The sequence below is a fragment of the Pholcus phalangioides genome, unplaced genomic scaffold (genome assembly GCF_987345545.1).
Source record: "Pholcus phalangioides strain wild (caught in Gottingen) unplaced genomic scaffold, Ppha-v1.0 ptg000003l_1, whole genome shotgun sequence".
NCBI classification, from domain to species: domain Eukaryota; kingdom Metazoa; phylum Arthropoda; class Arachnida; order Araneae; family Pholcidae; genus Pholcus; species Pholcus phalangioides.
This window is the reverse complement of record NW_028301596.1, coordinates 7,585,133-7,604,446: the sequence shown is the minus strand read 5'-3', so window position 1 is coordinate 7,604,446 and position 19,314 is coordinate 7,585,133. Positions and strand designations below refer to the sequence as shown.

The following is a 19,314-nucleotide window of genomic DNA, read 5'->3' as shown; positions in this document are numbered from 1 at the left end:
GGCAGAAAATAACTACCAAAATAGATTATTCCATAGAAATGGAGAGAGGGAAAATAAGTTTTTTTAACACTTTCGAAATTTCGGAAATATTTCAGACAGCAGTCGAAGTCGAAAGATAATTTTTTCTATCCAAAGAACGTAAAAGAAGTCGAAACATATCGTCTAGGGATATGAAATAAATTCCTTCCGAAACTCCAGAATTTTATGTATTCTGGCTTTTAAAATTGTCTCTGAATACACGTAAACCGGAATGCTTTTCTATGATATAATTATCCTTGGGAAAAAAATCCAACTCCGTGTTGTCCCTACTGCAAAAGAATCGTTTTGAAGAGCACAAAAGAAGACTTTTGTGCTCCTTTCCTAATGTTAGTATGTAACAATGCCTCAATGTTATTATTATACATTATATATTCACTGGAAATCATTTTCTCTATTTTTGTTAACACAAGTTTTGCATTACTATTATTTTGTGAAGCACAAAGATCATTCGATCTCATCCGATGTAATATCCAAACTTACAGTGTAATTCAACTCCCGCTCTTAGAGATGTTGGTTCCGTAATATATTTTATATTTATGCGGAGAACATATTATTCGTAAGTAACTGGATAAATATATTTCAAATATGATAGAATCTTTGAATACGAATAAGAAAATCATAGACAAAGTAGTTGAAAAATTGAACCCAAGACCTTTCCCAAATGAATTTCTACACTAAACCCAACATGAATGTTTAAGAACTATCATAACACGATGTACCGGAAAAGTTCATCTATTCCAAGTAAAACTAAGGATAATTTACGGTCGAAAATACCTAAAAACTAGAATACTACAGTGAAATGGGGAAGGAAAAAAAAAAGTTTTCTCTAACATATTCTCGAAATTTTTGAAAATATTTCAGACTGCAGTCAAAAGATAATTTTTTTTCCTCTCAAATAAACGTAAAAGAAGTCGAAAAATATCGTCTTGGGATACGAAATGAACTCCGTCCAAAACTCCACGATTTTATGTATTCCGGCTTTTAAAATTGTCTCTAATACATATAAACGGAAATGCTTTCCCCCCAAGAAAATAATAATTCCGAGGGAAAAAAAAAACAAAATCTAAAACCGTGTTTTCCTTAAAACTGTAAAAGCATCGTAAAGACTTTTGCTCTTTTCCTAATGTTAGTATGTCACGATGCTCGATAATATTATTATTATATATTCACTGGGAATCATTTTCTCTGAATATCATTCACGGTACTTCTCTGCATTTTTTTCTTTCTCCTCAACACACGTTTCGTATTATTATTATTATTATTTTGTGATGTACAAAGATCATTGGATCTCACCCGATGTAATATCCAAACTTACACAATATAATTCAACTCCCACTCACAAGGGGAGAGGGCGAAAAAAAAGATAATAACAAGAAACAAAAAGCATCAAATTTCCAAGAATAAATGCCTATTTAACATGCGTGTGAAAAGGCCATAAGCTTGGGGGAAGCAAAAAAAATTACAGTGATACTTATATTCTGGAATTCCAAATATATATCGTTTTCTCACACGTATTCTCGAGAGTCCGTGAGAGGTAAAAAACAAATCAATGATATTTCTGTTTTATTTAGAGAAAGAGTAAAATCCAAAGCAAAACATTGGAAAGACTTATTTCCATTAAACTTCACGGTGAAGTTTTTTTCTTTTGAACTTCCAAAGAAAATTTGGTTTTTTGATTTTTCTTACAGATCTCTTGGTCTCGTAATATTTTATATTTATGTAGAAAACATATTGTTCGTGAATAACTCGATAGATGTATATATATATTTTTTTTTCCAGTATTTTTAGAGGTCTTATAAGATACATCTTTTCAAAGAATTTTTTGTTTTTGTATTTATTTTAAAGTAAAGGAAAAGGATTTTTAAGAGGGGGAATAGAAAACAAAAGACCTTCGAGATATATTTTTTATTTTGTATTTATTCTCGTTGTCTTTAGTCAATATATTTAGCTATGATGCATTTTTTTTTTTGTGTGTCTTATATATATTCTTCTTCTTCACTTTGTCTTCTTCTTGAATGTGCCACTTGAGACAAGTGCATTTGACAGTTTATGATAAGCTTTTCTGACGGCGATAAACATTAATCAAGGCAGAAAAAATATATATTTTTGAAGACTTAAGAAAAGGGGTTTTTTTTTTTCTCTCTCCTCCTACTTGTCTTGTTTCTATCATTTTTCTTATATTTTTATATTATATTGATATTTTTCTATTACTCATTTTTCTGTTCATCGTCTGTCGGAAAGCTACTTACTTTTTTAGTTTTTTTTTTTTTTGATTAAAAAAAATTTTGTTTTGCGTCCTTGTTTTGATTTGCCGACATTGGAAGCAGCTTTTATCTACCAGCAGTGATTTTGTTTTTTTTGTTTCACGTGTTATTTTCAAAGAAAATTTTCTCTTTAAAACTTTACTTTTAAAGAAGACAAGAGTTTTCTAAAAATATATATGTGTTATCTGTTCCGAACTTTTTATAGAAGGTGAAGATTAGAAGAAAAAAAATTGCTGTTGTGTATTTTCTATTTTTGCGCGAGAAATGGATTCGAGACGTTAATTAAAAGTTGTAGAAAGGGAAATGGTGTTTTACGTTGGACGTTTTAATAATAGATGGCGTTGTATCTTTATACGCCACTCCCGCTGTTCACTTGTTCACCTGTGATCGGTTAATTCTTCATCTGACTCGACGTTTTGACGTAGTTTATGGACGTGTGGATGTTGTTACTTTCGGCGTAACGTGATCGGTTGTGACACTGTGTCACTCTGAGCGTTATGGTGTGGCGTCATGTTAGGGGTGAAGAGTTATCGGATTAGTTTTCAACACTGGAGATTTTTTTTTAAAGGTCTATTCGACTTTGTAGATTTATTTTTTTAAGATTTCATTCATTCGTTTCTACATGGAACGTCATTTTATGGATTAAAATGAACATTTAGACCAGGTCCCTGAATAGTATTTCTACCCCGGACCCCGCATCCTGTAGCGGCGCCCTCTATGCTGGGATCTTTTGTGGGTTCTAAGCCAGATTTTTCCTTCTTCCTAGTGCTGATATTTTTCTATTACTCAGTTTTCTGTTCTTCGTCTGTCGGAAAGCTACTTTGCTTTTGTTCTGTTTCATTTAACAAAATAAATAAAATAAAATTCGTTTTGTGTTCTTGTTTATATTTGCGGACATTTGAAGCATTTTTTATCAACCAGCAGTGATTTTTTTTTTCACATGTTATTCCTCAAATGAATTATTTTCTCAATTTTACTGTCTTTATTTTAAAAAAAAGAAAAAAAGAGTTTTCTAAATACATATATAGGCCTATATATACACAGGGTGCAAGCAAACAGGGGTTATGGCATTTTTTACTGGCGAAATGTTGATCCTAGAGGTATACTTCCAATTGGCAAAGCATTTTCAAATAACGCGTCATACTCAGCTATGCCATTCATGTTTCAAGGAGTTGTATAGTTATTAAAATAAAATAAAAAATTAACTTTTTATACAGCCTCAGTCTGCTCAAAACCCAATCACAAAATAGCTGCAATGTCTCTCCTGATGCCAACAAAAACAAATTCGATGTTTCTAAGCTAAATATTCACTGAGATATTCAAAAAACCGGAGGAAAGATGCGGAAAAAACAACTCTAAATTTGAAAGTAAAACCATTTTACGCGCGTTCAACACGGTTTTTTTTCCAACTTTCCTCCGTTTTTCGAATTCAAATATCTCTGTGAATACAAGATTCATCGAAAGACTGGTTATTTGTGGAGATGAAGATTACAAGGAAGAAAATTCATCACTGCCCCCACGGGGACTCGAACCCCGGTCTCTCGCTTGCAGGACGAGTGCTCTACCATCTAAGCTATGGATGCAGATAGAATATTTCAACCTTGGAGCGTATATTCTATCATTCTAGCATTCTATCTGCTTCCATAGCTTAGATGGTAGAGCAATCGAGAGACCGGGGTTCGAGTCCCTGTGGGGGCAGTGATGAATTTTCTTCCTTGTAATCTTCATCTCCACAAATAACCAGTCTTTCAATGAATCTTGTATTGACAAGTGGAGAGGACTTTTCTAAATGCATCTCTGTGAATGTTTCACTTAGAAACAGGGAATTTTTTTGTTGGCATAAGGAGATACAGGGCAACAACTTTCTAATTGCGTTTTGGGGCACACGGGGCGTGTATAAAAAGTTGGTTTTTTTTATTTTAATAACTATACAACTCCTAGAAACATGAATGACATATCTGGGTTTCGAACATTATTTTGAAACTTTTTCTAATTGGAAGTATGCCTGTAGAATCAACATTCCGCCAGTAAAATACCATAACCCCTGTTGGCTATGGAGAAAAACAGCTACAAATGCTCGACGTGTTTCATCACCATAAGCGAGAAAATCCCGCAAAATATCTCGGCGTTGACGGCCAGCCACTCCATCAGTTTCGTCGAATCGCTGTCTGTTCTTTATACCTGACAAGTAAAGTGTTCCATGGTGACGTCCTCAAAAAGGTTTGAGGAAAATACAATTGATTCTGTTCATTTAAATATGCACAAAAATGTAAAAGAAAAGAAGTTTTTGGAAATTGTTATGGGCAACTCAAAAAAAAGCAGTAAATATTAATATTTTTAATGCCAATAGAGGTGAAGAATAGATTTAAAAATCCAGAAAGACGGCATTCAAACAACGCATATGATCAGGTATAGCACAGAAAAAGGAGGAAAACAATCGGGGTAGGCTGTGCCATAGTGTTTATAGCCGTAGTTTATATGTGCCATAGGTCGCGAGTTTTCACATGAATACGTTATTTACGTTTAGAATAGCGTGGTAAGCCTGGCATAACGAAATTGATGTCATTGGATTTCTCTTTGGAATACCTTACATACGATACCAATGTCGTAAATTTGTGTTACGAACTTCTCAAGATATAGCGTAAAACAATCTCGTCACTAATGCGGGCCCCGAGTCTGATGTGCAGACCTGAAGACTTATTAACATTCGGGGGTCATCACGGATTGGTCTTTGCAATATCTAATATAAAACACTTACTTTTCATTTGCGATGGGAACTCCTTGAGATATACGTAAAACGGTTTTTTACACATGCAGGCCGTGGGTCTGGTGCCCAGACGAAAAGACGTATTGAAACCACAGTAGCATCATAGGATGAATGCCTATCAGACGACGCCATTAGCTTCCATTTGTGTTGCGAACCTCTCGAGATGCAGCGTAAAACAATTTAGTTTGCATGCGGGCTGCGATCCTAGTGCCCAGACCGGAGGAGGTATTAAAATAAGCGGGATGTCATTGGATTCGTGTTAACAAGATTTACTCACAGACATGAAAAAAACACTGATATACACTAAAAACCTCACTTTTGGACAATGGCGGGACAAATATTTCTCCCACTAAAGAAGGGTTAATCAAGGGATTGAAATGCGTACTTTACACGGGGGAAATTATTGTTTGACTGCATTTTTGAGGGGGTCTGTCCGTTAAAAGGGGTTTTACTATACTCTAGATACCTCCTGAGATATGAGCGTTTAAACTATGTCGTCACGCAACTTTTAGCGAATGTATCCAGTATCGTCGGATGATATAAAAGACGTATTCACATCAAAAGGGAAGGAAGAAAAGAAAAAGAAGAGCTAGAGAGAGGGGAAATAATTTTTCTTTTTCATATATGTAGGTCAAGTAGCGAGAGAGGCGATGAGTAGCCAATTGTTGTTATTTTTTAGTTTTTTTTTGCAAGATTAATAATTGCAGTTCATCGCTAATTTTTATTTTTTTATGTGTTTCTGGATGAGATGAAAGTACTTAATAATTTTTTTTTGAGAATAAAACTTTAAGAATATTTCCGTGTGAGCTTAAGTTTTTGGAACCTCACCGTCGCTTGATTCTATTCCCCCCCACCGCCTAAATTTCTATAATGCTTCTGTTGCCGATCCATTATAAGTATTCATTTAAACAATTTGTACTCATTTTTACATAATGAGATAAGAACAAGTGTCTTTTGCATAATCTAGATGCTTTCAATGTATACGGTGTCCCATAAATTCTTAAATACCGTATATATACTCGTGTATAAGCCGACCCCCACACTTCAGGACCACCAAAACAGCAATAAATTGAAAACCCGTGTATAAGCCGACCCCAAAAAATCCGTGCATTTTTGAGAAAAAAATTACTATATTTTCATGTAAAAAATTACTATATTTTCATGTAAAAAATTACTATATTTTCATGTAAAAAATTACTATATTTTCATGTAAAAAATTACTATATTTTCATGTAAAAAATTACTATATTTTCATGTAAAAAATTACTATATTTTCATGTAAAAAATTACTATATTTTCATGTAAAAAATTACTATATTTTCATGTAAAAAATTACTATATTTTCATGTAAAAAATTACTATATTTTCATGTAAAAAATTAATAGCTTGCGGAAATTTACAATAGAAAATGATTCAAGCTTTTTAATCCGTTTCTTTTAAGTCTCCAAGGTCATGGTAACAGGGCCATCTTAAGAGCATCATGGGCCCCCGGGCCAAGTTATTTTTCTGAGGCCCCTCTTGTCTTGAGGCCCCCGGGCCATGCCCGAGTGAGCTCATGCGTTAAGACGGCACTGTATGGTAATCCATCAGATCATCATAGGCGTTGCGGCATCTTCGTTTTTATCTTCATCTGGGCTGTCATTGCCATTGTCACTTTCAAAGAGTATATCTTCATTTCCGTCCATCGCATTGCTGATGCAACACTTTTTGAAGGATCCGATGATAATTTCGGCGGAAACACAATTCTACGCCTCTGGATGGCTCACTAAATCAATGTAAGGTTTCTTCAAGGCACCACTCTTTGTAGTTTCTTTATCATTGGAACTCATCCATTCGATCCACAAATTCCTCAAATAGTCTTTGAGAGGTTTGTTGATGGCCTAAAGGCATCTAAAGGCTGTACAATCAACGTTAGACACCACCAGCCGATGATGTTTTCGATTTCTTTGCCTCGGCTTAGACATTATCAGTTCTGTGGGGTTTGAACATATCCTATATCAATAATGCTACAAAAATGACTACTGATTGCGGGGGTCGATATTTTCTCATCAAAAACTGACCCGAGTATAAGCCGACCACCCCACTTGGGGAACGAATTTTTCCACAAAAAAACTCGGCTTATACACGAGTATATACGGTAGTTTGGAAATTCATAAAAATTGAAGGAAGTAGTATATTTGAATGTGATTTGGAAAACTGTTTTTCCTCACGAAGGTGGGTTTGGATTTTTTTCGGTTCAAAAAAAGAAAAAAAAAAGTTAAATTTTTTGTTAACAGTGAGCACTGCATAAGGGAAAATCACTGGAAATGTAAGTCAGAGTCATACAAAATACACCTCATACACGATTAACACCTCATTTCTAAATTTTTACTGTTACCGGCGCTTACATAAGGTTCCCATTGTGATGTTGGCATTAATACTCTTGTGGTGAAATTGCTTTACCTCGGCCCATCTGAAGCTTCCCGAAGGTTTCGAACAAATAAGAGTTTGAAGAAAGACCCATGACTAATATTATTTGATTTCTTCTCGTGCAGCGCCCTCTATCACCAGAAATTTGAACTAAATCTTCAATTAACTTTTAAACTACAGGGTTGGCAAAAAGTGCTCTTGGAAACTTTAAAAATTCATAAAAAGCGGAAAAATAACCGAAATAAAAAAAAATGTGGATATTTCTCACATCTTTTCACTTATATAAAGAAATTAAACAATGATCAATTCGATTTACTCTCAATTTAAAGATTTGAAGGAAATAGTGACTATGATGCGGATTGCTTAAGGAAGTACAGGAGGCCCAAACAAATAGGGCTGTTTTGATACATGAATCCTCTTTAGCAATTGTATATACTCACATTCTAGCATATCTGTATTCTTGCACTTTTGGACATTTTTTCACATCTTTTCGCATCTATTCGATTTGCATTTTTTAATAACTGTCTCTTGTATATTCACATATTTTTCAATTGTATATTGGACTTTGGTTGTATATAATGTACATGTGGGGGGGAAAAAAAGAGTGAGAAGGCTCTTTGAATTTTAGGGATTGTTTTGCCTACATAAATTTTGTCAATATAAATCCCCATTAATTTTTAATGCACTGAGTTAAAACAGAACTTTGTTACCTGTATTGCATTTTTTATGTTATTGCCAGGGTTTTTTTGCGTCACGACTCCCGGGTGATGTTTTTCCCCTATTCCACCTTGAACAGATGTTGCTAGCTGCAGATTGTGTGACCTGCTTCTGTGGACTATGGTGGCTTTTGCCTGTTTATACCCAGATCATGACTTTCGACCAGTTCTGACCAGTTCTTTTAACACACACTACACATACACGCAAACACATATCTATCTACAAACATTAACACATTTTCCTCTTCACAGGCCTTCTTGGCCAATTTTTATGACGGCAGTTGGCCCTCCTGGGCTAGGAATCAGCTCAAAATTCAATTCTGGTCTGGTCTGGTCTGATAATAAAAAAACGGTTTGCAGGGTTAGCATCGCTAGGTCACGGGAATTTTTTTGACTGTAAAAAACAAAAAAACAGTCGATGGGTGGCGCTGACGTACACAAGTCAAAGAAAAGATACGCAAATAACGAACAGAATGCTTCCAAATCGTTTATACAGCAGTATGTGTTCCATATTACCACCAACACAGGGGATAACACATTGCAGGTGAGTCAGAAATCCAGAGTGCAGCAAGTCCGCATACACGGTTTACAACGGTGAACTGGTTGTGGATTATGAGCGCACAAGTCCTTATATATCATCTCATTCGCATAATTCCACTGAAGTCACTTGTACCAGCGAAACCCATCGGCTGTTTTAGAGTTATTTTTTCTCCTGTCTTAAACAGAAAAATTCTCGTGACCCAGCGACGCTAACCCTGCAAACCGTTTTTTATTTCGGTTATTTTTCCGGTTTTTATTCATTTTTAAAGTTTCTACGGACTTTTTACCCACCCTGTACTCGCGAATGTATCGGACACCCTTCATTCCGTGGTTCAAGTAATATCCAGCGACGAACAAATAATCAATTCCCACTGCTCTGCTGAGTTTATTAACATTATCAATAATTCAAAAACAAGTATTACCCCCACCATTAAAAAAAAAAAATAATTACTATCACCATTCTGATCAATACGAGAACTCATTAAAACCAACCCACTCATCACTTCAGAATGTAACATTATTATGTAAAAATAATAATAATCCCCACACCAAAGTAAGGGAACTATAACTAATTGGGAAGGAAATGTTACGGATTACCGAACAATTCTTTTAATCTTAGAGAACTCTTGTTCCCATGTATTCTAACAAAAAAAAAAAATTGTTTTGTGTTTTTTATCATTTTGTAAAAAAAACCTATCGATAAAAATTTTGGTTTTTTGATAAGAAAAAAAGTCGTTTCGGGGGGGAAATTTTCCTTGCTAAAACCACAGCTCATAGGGATTAAACAAGATCTAAAAGGATTAGAAAATAAGTAGCACGTCCAAGGAGAAGATGGTCGGGAAAAAAGGATTCTTTTTTCCCTTCTTCTCCTTTCCATATAGTAAACACAATGTTTCCACTCTTTTCCGTGAAAAGTTACTCCATTTTGATCCCTACGAACAACTCGGTGCCTTTTATTTTCATATTTTTTCCTTTGTTTTTCCTCTTCTACCGATTTCCAAGAAGGCTTTTAACTGTATAATATGCATTTGTAGTCATAAATTTATTTTAAGTACCTTTGGTATCCCCGCAGATGGTTTGTTGAATCCAGTCACATAACTTATCTTATGATGGAGTGTTAATCCATGAGTTGGGAAATGGGGGAGGAAAAAAAAATTAAATTGGGTTTATCTTTTATGGAGATTGGAGTTAAAGGAAATTTACATAAGATTACGTGAACGAGGTTTTTCTTTTAATTTTTTTATTGGCTTAGAGTGATTTCTTACAATTTTTTTTAATTGGGTATTTAATGTCCGAAATCAATGGGAAACTAAAATTTTCGTTTTATTTAGGAAATAAACATTTCGAAATCAAATAATATTTTGAATTCAAATTTTTATCGTATGGTTTTAAGTCAATAGACTACGTTCATATTGACCATTCATATATACCACGAAAATGGTTTTATATATTTATTTGGGAGAATGTTTTACACAGAATCCAAAACTGCTTCATTCTTGTACATGCAATAAGTAAAAACAAAGTTATGGCTGATTTAAATCATCTGCAACAATGGTTTCAAAGGCAACAAACAATTTTCAAACGTGGTTTTTAAAGATTAGTTTTTTTTTATCGTTACTTTATTCCACGCGAAATCACATTTCTCAACAACAACGCAAGATATTCTCGTGGAAATTTTAAACAGCGTTCCAGTTAACGTTAGCTGTGCAATGAACATCTTGGTTATATGTTTAGAATTTAATATATTACAGCGATTTAGGTATAAATAATTTAATTATTATGTGAAAATTCACGTATTGTGTCACGAAAACTACAGTATTTCAGATAATATTTTGTGCATCTTAAATATGTGTACATTCATCTTAACTAAACCCCGAAACTTCTCCAACTCCTAATCCCATCTCGTCTGTAATCACCACAAAATTTGTTAATCGCGACAGTACCCTATTGCCCGGGGAAAATATATTATAAAAAAGTTTTTTTTTTTTTTGTTTTTTTTTACACTAAATAAAGTGTTCCAGACTCTGCCACGAAGCTGGGCTGGAAGAGATCTCGGCAACGGGATAAGTCCAGTGGCAAAGTTCTGGCGTTCATTCATTCATGTGCATCTTAAAACTTTTAGTTCATTGCACAGATAACAACATACTGCATGAAAACTATTCAAATAAATGGTTTGGTTTTCAGTGTACAATGTCTGGCGTAAGTACTGAAAATGGGCCAATTTTGAGAAAAAAAATGTAGAATATTTCAAAAAGTAATCGAGATATTTCAGAAATTTCACTTTATGTCCTTAGGGGCCATTCAAGTATTACGTAAGCAGATTTTCAGCCCTTTTTGACCCCCTCCTCCTCCCCCCTGTAATCAAAAGTCAGCAAAGCCGAAACCCCCCCCCCCTCGATGCTGACGTAATACTTGAATGACCCCTTATGTACAACAGTATTATGATTTAAACCTCACATGTTTTGTGAAAATCACAGTGTTTGTAAAAAAAAGTGTTCCGCACGTAGTCAGTTGCCTTAATTAAATTAGAAGTTCAAAAAATTGTCACATAATTACCAATATGTGAAAGAATATTATTTCTTGGCATTTTCCTGACATTCACGCTACGCTTTGTTAAAAAAAATAATTTCAATTAATTTTCAGTTAATGTATGAAATGAACATTTTTGAAAATTAAAAGATCCCATAAAGTAGTTTTTGAAGTTCGTTTACAAATAAATTTGGTTTTATTATGAAAAATACATTTTTTGGAAATTTTATCCCAATTTTTGTTCCGGAATTTTTTTTCCCCTGACCATGAGGGAAATAATTTTTTAAAAAGTGCAAAACATATTTTTCTTTCAAATTGTTTTGTCACGACATCTGAAAATCATAATTACTTAATTTAATGAAATTAAGTTAATTAGTTTACATTAATTAAATAATTTATTAATTGGAGATTTACACGAATTACAAAGAAAAAATTATGCTAAATTAATGTCCAATTTTTTTTTCAAATTCTCAAATATGTTGTTTAAGTAACCAGTTATTATATATCCAAAAACAAGTGTGCAATTTGGTCACGAATTGGAAGAACGGCCAGAAATTGTGAAAAACGTGATTTTATGATTTTGAAACTTATCAATTTTCGTTTTTCTGAAAACGCTATTTCCAAGAAACTGACCAATGGGAGAGAGAGAGAACTCTTATTTTCATTTATTTTTCATTTCTTTAATTTCCCACATTACGAACGCAAAAGTGCATTGATGTATTATGTGATGCTTTAGCAGTTAATTGTTTCTGAAATTATAGCTATTACCAACGATGAAGCCACTGTCCACACGAAGATTTTCAACAGCTGGCTGATGCCAAGATGAATTTAGGAAAGGAAGAAAATTCAACTGCCCTCGCGAGGAATAGAACCTACGTCCTTTCACTAGTCGGGTGGCATATTCCGCAAATGCACCTCTATTCCGCGATTACACGATTTTTTTTTTTGAGTGAAGAGCCCTATTCAGCCAATCACGTCGCTTCTCGATTTACTGTAATTTCCACTATCGTAATATCGTGCAATCTGTTGGGCTTTCAGTCGCAAGGCTTCGTTATTAACATTATTACTTTATCACGCTGCACGCCTTACAAACATTGTTTGCCTTAATTCGCGTAAAGGAAAAAAAATGAAAATTTGGTACCGAGTGATGAAGGTAGCAATATATTTGCCCTTAGCCGGCAACGAAGTTGGTATAGGCCTATCAGACCCTGAACCTGAAAACCAAGGTTCCAGCTCGTTCATTTAATATTTCTCCTCGTCCGAAAGCGATTTAAATCTCTTCATTTTTCTTTCCTGATGTATTATACATTACAGTATATTTTGCCGATTCCTAAAAATTTTAGTATGTAATTAATCAATTAAATATAGCAATTGGCCTATAGTAAGGTCAATCAGTCGATCTTTAATGCTCCCATATAAAAATACCCGGGCAGCGCCGAGTAATAGATTTGTTTGATAATACAGTGGTATCTCCCCTAACGGACACTCCTCGTGTCCCGTTAGTGGACACTGGATTCCTGGTCCAGTGGAATAAGGCTTTAATGTATTTCACTCCCCGTTAGCGGACACTCGCGATAGTGGACAGTAAAATCAGACAGAATCTAATTTTTTCCCAAACTCTAATTTATGATTTTTTGTTCATAAATCGTGAATTTATCATATTCAACGGTGATTATGTATACTCCCTAGCTCTTATTGGTAAATATGGTAATCCATGAATTAGTTACTTTATTAGTGCACGTATCATGTTCGGGTAAAAATAATTAATCGGTTTAACGGAGAGATGTTATAAATTTTATCCACATTTATCAGGCTTTCCAACATTATTTTGGAATTATACATAATCGCCATTAAAAGTGATAAATGTTGTGAAATTTAATTGAACTTTTTTTTGATCGAGACGATTGGGTGATTATGCTTAACCACCGGTATAATACTTTCAGAGTAGCATAGGCATTTTAACTGCGGGTGTAACAAGCGCCGTATAAATGCCAAAGTCGCATAAACGAGGTCCCACTGTATATCGTACCTCCCCCATGAGCGGGCAGTCCCCGTTAGCGGACGAAACTTTTGGTCCCATGGGTGTCCGTTATCGAGAGGTTCTACTGTAATTTCTTACTAGGAGCGTTTGATTAATCGGTGTATTGAAGAAGTTTGATAATAATTTTAATGTTATCATAGGATAACTTAACTGATTTATTACAGTTTTATATCGGATAAACTGAATTATACCAATTCTGACTGAAGCACAATTATGAAAGTTATCGTTATTTTTTCCCAAAATTCCAAGCCCAACACGTAAAAGATGGAGTTGTTTTCTTGGGAAATTCCCAGCGCGTAACTTGTATCGAAATTTCCGTGACATACTTCCATAATGTTACATGAAACCACGTTTTAGTACTAACAATCTCTCCTTCCATAAGAATTAGTGATGAGGCTCAGAGAATATATTATGAACAGCACCTCTCTAAGTGAAAGGCTGTTGTTGCAGAGCTAAGCCTACGTGAATTCCGTGCATAATAATTCTGTGGATGGTGCGCGCGCCCACCTTTTATCGCCTGGCTGTTTTATTCCCGGTTCAGAGGCGTGAAGTTAATTAAGAGCGTAGCAGACACACTCTCTCTCTCTTCTCGGTAGTTAATTATACGATATCCAACAAATGCAAGAATGTGCGAAGTATTTCCGTATTCAGGGACTGTCACTACAAGAATTTTCTTTCCTGCGCCTAATCCGGACTTGTCCAGCAAAATGTTACAACCTTAGTTAGGTGTAACTGAGTACAGGGCATTGTAGTTCAGGAAACAAATCACAAAATATAATACATAAATTTGAGTGTGAACTTCGATAGAATGTGGTCAAACTCGGTTATAACGACATTGAGAATCGCACGAAATTTTGTCGCTATAACCAGAGGTGTCGTTTTGAATGAGGATGACGTTTTTGATGAAAAAATTCAGGGTGTTTGTGATCAACGTTCACGTACTCATCCGAATACAGCTAAATTTTCAGGATGTCGTGGGAGAGAGATTTATAGGGAAAAGTAATAGTTCCATATTTCGATATTCTCCACCAGGTGAAAATTTAGCCACTGTGCGGCGTGTGGGCATCGGGATGGACTCTTATCGTCAGGATCCCGTTTCCGATACGGTGGTGAACGCCTGTAATTTGTTTTCTGCTGGTTTTCATTTTCAGGGCCGTGAATGCGAGTCGAGATCTTCCATTTAAAAAAGTCTCTAAAAGTTTAGAAAAATAGAGCATGCAGATCATCAACGTGATACTTTCATAAGATGAAAATTCTAGCATTTCCATCTATACTTTTGCATGGAAGACAGATGGCAGCACCATCAAGAATACGAAACAAGCATTATTCTGAAATTATAAATACCTAAAGGACAACACATATACTCAAAACACATATGTACTGATTTGTTAGAAGTTTCGTAGAGGAATGTGCACGAGGTGCGTGTACGGTTAAGTAGTAGTAATAGTAGTAGATGAAAAAATTGCGCTTTTTATTGCATTTTCCTCCCTCCCCCCCCCCTTTTCTCATGGTACATAAAGTGTATAAACTAAGTTTGAATGTAGTACGTCCACCAAAACAGGCGCTAGATAGGTCTGAGCAGTGTCGCTCAGACCTATCCGATGGTTATTATGCCTAATTGCCAATCGTCACGATAAAGAAAGGTTGAGAGACCTATAAAAGTTTAAATTTCACTACATTTATCACTTTTACTGGGGATTATGCTCATAATTACCAAATAAAGTTGGAAAGTCTGATAAGTATGAAAAAATTTATAACCTGTCTTCTTCTCTTCATTAAGCCAATTAATTATTTTTACCCATCCATGATACGTGCACTACACATATATTTTACGACTAAAATTAAATTAAATTAAAAAATAAGTGTGAAGAAAGAGAGAAAAGATAAAAACATTCACAACAACATTATCAGTCTTATAACGTCGGCTTCCTTCACACGTTATCAACAAACAAAACCAACATTACCATTCGAATTCACCATCCTGGACCATAGTCATGTTCAATTTTTTTCCCTGGCAGTCCAGTGATTAGGGTACTAGCCTCTGACTGTTGAGGTCTGGGTTCAAATCCCGGTTCGGGCGTGGATGTCTACGAACACTAACAAATTCCTTGGGCAGATCTTAAAGATATCTGGGGAATTCGTGAGGATCACACATAATTTAAGTAATTTATTGACGATTTTTTTTTTTTACCTTTACCAACTCCACCTCGGGATTAAACATAATCTTAGTTGAATATGACGAATTCTTGGTTTGTGACAAAAAAATTTAATAAATTAGAGTTTGCTTGATTTTACTGTCCGCTAGCGGGGCGTGAATAACAACATTAAAGCCTTATTCCACTGGACCGCCGAGTCAGAAAAGTGTCCGTTAACGGGGAGTGTCCGTTAGTGGGGAGGTTCTAACTGTATGCGTTTTCTGTTTCTCAATATTCCATCCACTATTCATCTTCAATCGAGTACTTTCTACGATAGAAAAAAAAGAAGAAAATGTTGTATTTATATAAGAGAGAAAAAGAAGTCGATCATCTTGTTTTATCCTCTATTTCTAATTAGTTTTTCGTTTCTTAGCGACGACGAGCAATGAGAGAAAAACATCGCGGGAAGCAATATTATCATTACAGATATGTGACGCCAAATCCAAGAAGAAATCCCTAATTTAAAACATAATGGAATAGTGTTTGTAGTGGGCGGTTCTCTTCTCCCCCCCCCCCCTCCCACTCTATATTCATTATTGTACTTCGGTATTGTATTTTCCTACATGTGTAATAAATCGATTCTGGATGTGAAGAGTTTTCCCTCGTCGGGGATTTTCCACCGTATGCATATGTATGTATCTCGAGTTTTCTAATTACAGCTATTCAGTATTTTGATCACTGTATTCACATGCAAAAGATTATTATAGTTCAGATGTGAAGCGTCTTTTTTTTTGCTTTTAATATATTTTGTAACATCGGGAAATTAATTAATGTAAAATCAATAATGTTTATATAGAATTATTCATATACCTATATATAAAATTCAGTTTTTATATATTATGCTTAATTAACTTCAGAATAGCAATTGTTGAATCCTGTAAGAAATTTTGATCACGGAGGGATGCAACCACCTTGCAGCCATGTGGTTTGGCGCACCACGTTTTGGATAGATGGGGGGTGTCGTGTTCGGAGCAAACGTGTTCTCACCAGACAGCCAGAAGTCGCATGTTTCCAGAAGTCTTATCTTGATAGATTGTCAAAAGTCTTGTCGCGAGGGTTAGTCGAAACTCGAATTCGGAGTGGACAGTCAAAAGGATTTTCTTTCCGAAACGGACAGTCAAAAGTCGTATCTCGAGAAAGAATCAAAAGTCGAATTCGGATTGGACTGTCAGAATAAGGTTTTTTCCCGAAACGGACAGTCAAAAGGAGTGTGCCCCAGTGGTAAAATGCTCGTCTTCTACTGTGAAGGTTGCCGCCAAGGTCCGTGGATTCGAATCCAGCCAAAAGTACATCAGAAGCAAGTTTTTTACCATCCGAGCCTTGGGTGACCACCGACAGATGGCATCTTAATTTCCCACCCAACTACACCGGTTGAAAATTTCCGTATGGTGATATATGACCGGAGTTAGTGTATGGCAAAATAGTCAAAAAAGTTTTTGTTTTCCGAAACGGACAGTCAAAAGTCGTATCTCGAGGAATAGTCAAAAGTTGAATCCGGATTGGACAGTCAAAAGAAGGTTTTTTTCCCGAAACGGACAATCAAAAGAAGGTTTTTTCCCGAAACGGACAGTCAAAAGTCGTATCTCAAGGGTCAGGGCTAGTCGGAAGTCAAATTCCGAGTGGGCAGTCAAAATATTTTTCCCTCTCAATGCGGACGGTCAAAAGTAGTGTTTGAAGCATTTGCCAGAAGCCGTATCCGGGAGTGGGCAGTTAAATGACGTTTATTTTCCGAAGCGAACGGTCAGAAGTTGTGTTTGATGCATTAGAAAACTTTTTTTCCGTTTGACCTGGACAGCCAAAACTTGTACCCTTAGCGTCAACGAAAGGTTCTTTTCGGAGCGGACAACCAAAATTCATGTTTGGAGTGTTAGTCTGAAGTCGTTTCCGAAGTGGAAAGACAAAATTCATGTGCTGAACGTTATCTCAATGTCGTTTTCTGGTCAGCCAAAGAAAAGGCCTGTCACAACGCATAACCGAACTTCGTGTTCGAAGCGTCGGCCAAAAGTCGTTTTCTCAGTGTTAAGTCGGCTTTCCTTAGGAAAAGGTTTTCTACGGTGAGCTCAGCGTGAAATCGCTGATTGGTTAAAAACCTGAAATTCACGTTTTGTAACCAATCAGCGTTTTCCTACTGCAAACGGTGCAAGTAACCTACTCCTAGGAAAACCCGGCTTCATTGCAAAGTCGTGCTTTGAACATTATCCCTAAGTCATTTTTAGGGGAAGGGGACGACGAATTTTTTTAGAGCAGACAGTGAAAAGCCGTACCTTAAGAGCCAGTCAAAAATTATTTTTGGAGCGGAAAGTCAAAATTCATGCTCGCAGCGCCAGCTAAAAATCGTGTTCGGAGTGTTATCCCAAAGTTATTTTCAAAAGCAGTGAAGACGTTTTTGGAGAATTATCTCAAAATCTTTTTCAGAGCATAAACTGAAAAGCCGTTTTCGGCGCGTTATCCCAAAATCGCTTTCAGAACGCGCATTCAAATTCGTACGTGGAGCATTAGCTAATAGTGGTGTTCCGAGCGTTGGCCATAAATCTTTTTAGAGCGCACAGTCAAAAATCGTATCTCAAGCTTTAGCGTAATTCGTGGCGTTAAAAAGTCGTTTTCAGAGAGAGAGACAGAACAGCTGAAAACTTTTATTTGAGTGTGTTTGGTGTCTTCAATAATCAACTCCAAAAAAGTTTACTCTCAATACGTAACTGGTTCCGACCCCGACAAACATAACCAGAATCAACACCACTCATTAGCATTCTGTGCACACCTGCTTGGGATGGCGTTTGAACGAAGCTTACATTCCTAGATGTACACAAGGTATAACAGAAGAATTTAGCGTCTCATGATTGGACGCAATGAGCCAATACGTCACTTATAGAAAAGTGCTTGGCGCAATGTCATTTGGCGAAGTATATCGAAATTTCGATATCTTGTGTGGTGTAGTAGGTAGAGTATAGAACTATCAAGCCGGAGGTTCGCAATTTGTTTAAGTTAATAGTTAGTTATCTCTTTTTACTCCCTTCCATCTTTGTTTTTTGACGATCTCCAATTTATCTTTTTTCATCGTGGTGTTTTCTTTTTTGTTTTGTTTTTTTCAGTAAAGTACTTTCATACTTTCAAAACTGACACAAGGTGAACGATACTTTTTTGTGAGTTTATCAGACAACTTTGAGAGCAATTATTCCCATTGAGAAACAAATTTCCTTAATTTTTTCCCCTCTCACACTATTTCTCTTTTTTTTCCCCAGCTACTATGGGTGTGGTCAGCCCTCAAAGTTGTTGTATACCTCTAAATTTTAACAAAAACTAATTTACTGCGGCTGCATAAAGTTCAGATATACGAATTTCGCCAGTTTGAAAGAAAAAATTTGGCCATCATATAATCCGCATATGTAAATATCATTCACCGGCAACGGAATTTTCGAAAATGGAAGAAGTTTTTCGTTTATCCTTTTATACAGAAAAATGTTGATTTTCCCACTGGAATTTGATTTTTGTTTAGAAATAATTGAGATAATTCTTCTTTATGAATTTTTCTTTTAATACAGTATTTCAATTTCGAGGTTTCGGCAAAAAAAAAAAAAACCGCAGAAAAAACAAGCAACGGTATTTAATCTGCATCAAGAAATTCAATGATTTTTCTTAAGTATGATTAATATAATAAAGTAAAGAATTTATTACCGTAATATTTTAAAAAAATGGTTAATTTATACGCAAGATTTTTAAGTTTCACGGTGTCAAAGTTAGCGAGTTATACGGAGAAACTGCATTCCGCTCCGCCCCTCGTGACGTTTTGCTATGCTCTTTACCAATCACCGCGTGC

The 19,314-nt window shown here is 35.5% G+C and overlaps 1 protein-coding gene and 1 non-coding gene across 3 annotated transcripts in view; both read right to left on the bottom strand.

Annotated features, from left to right (window-relative positions):
• The window catches only part of LOC149087984 (lachesin-like), a 294,258-nt gene that overhangs the window by 214,304 nt on the left and 60,640 nt on the right, over positions 1-19,314 (bottom strand). The gene's annotated exons all lie outside the window — the stretch shown is intronic.
• TRNAA-UGC (transfer RNA alanine (anticodon UGC)) lies at positions 3,815-3,886 on the bottom strand. The gene has a single exon. It is a non-coding gene; the product is annotated as a tRNA-Ala (tRNA).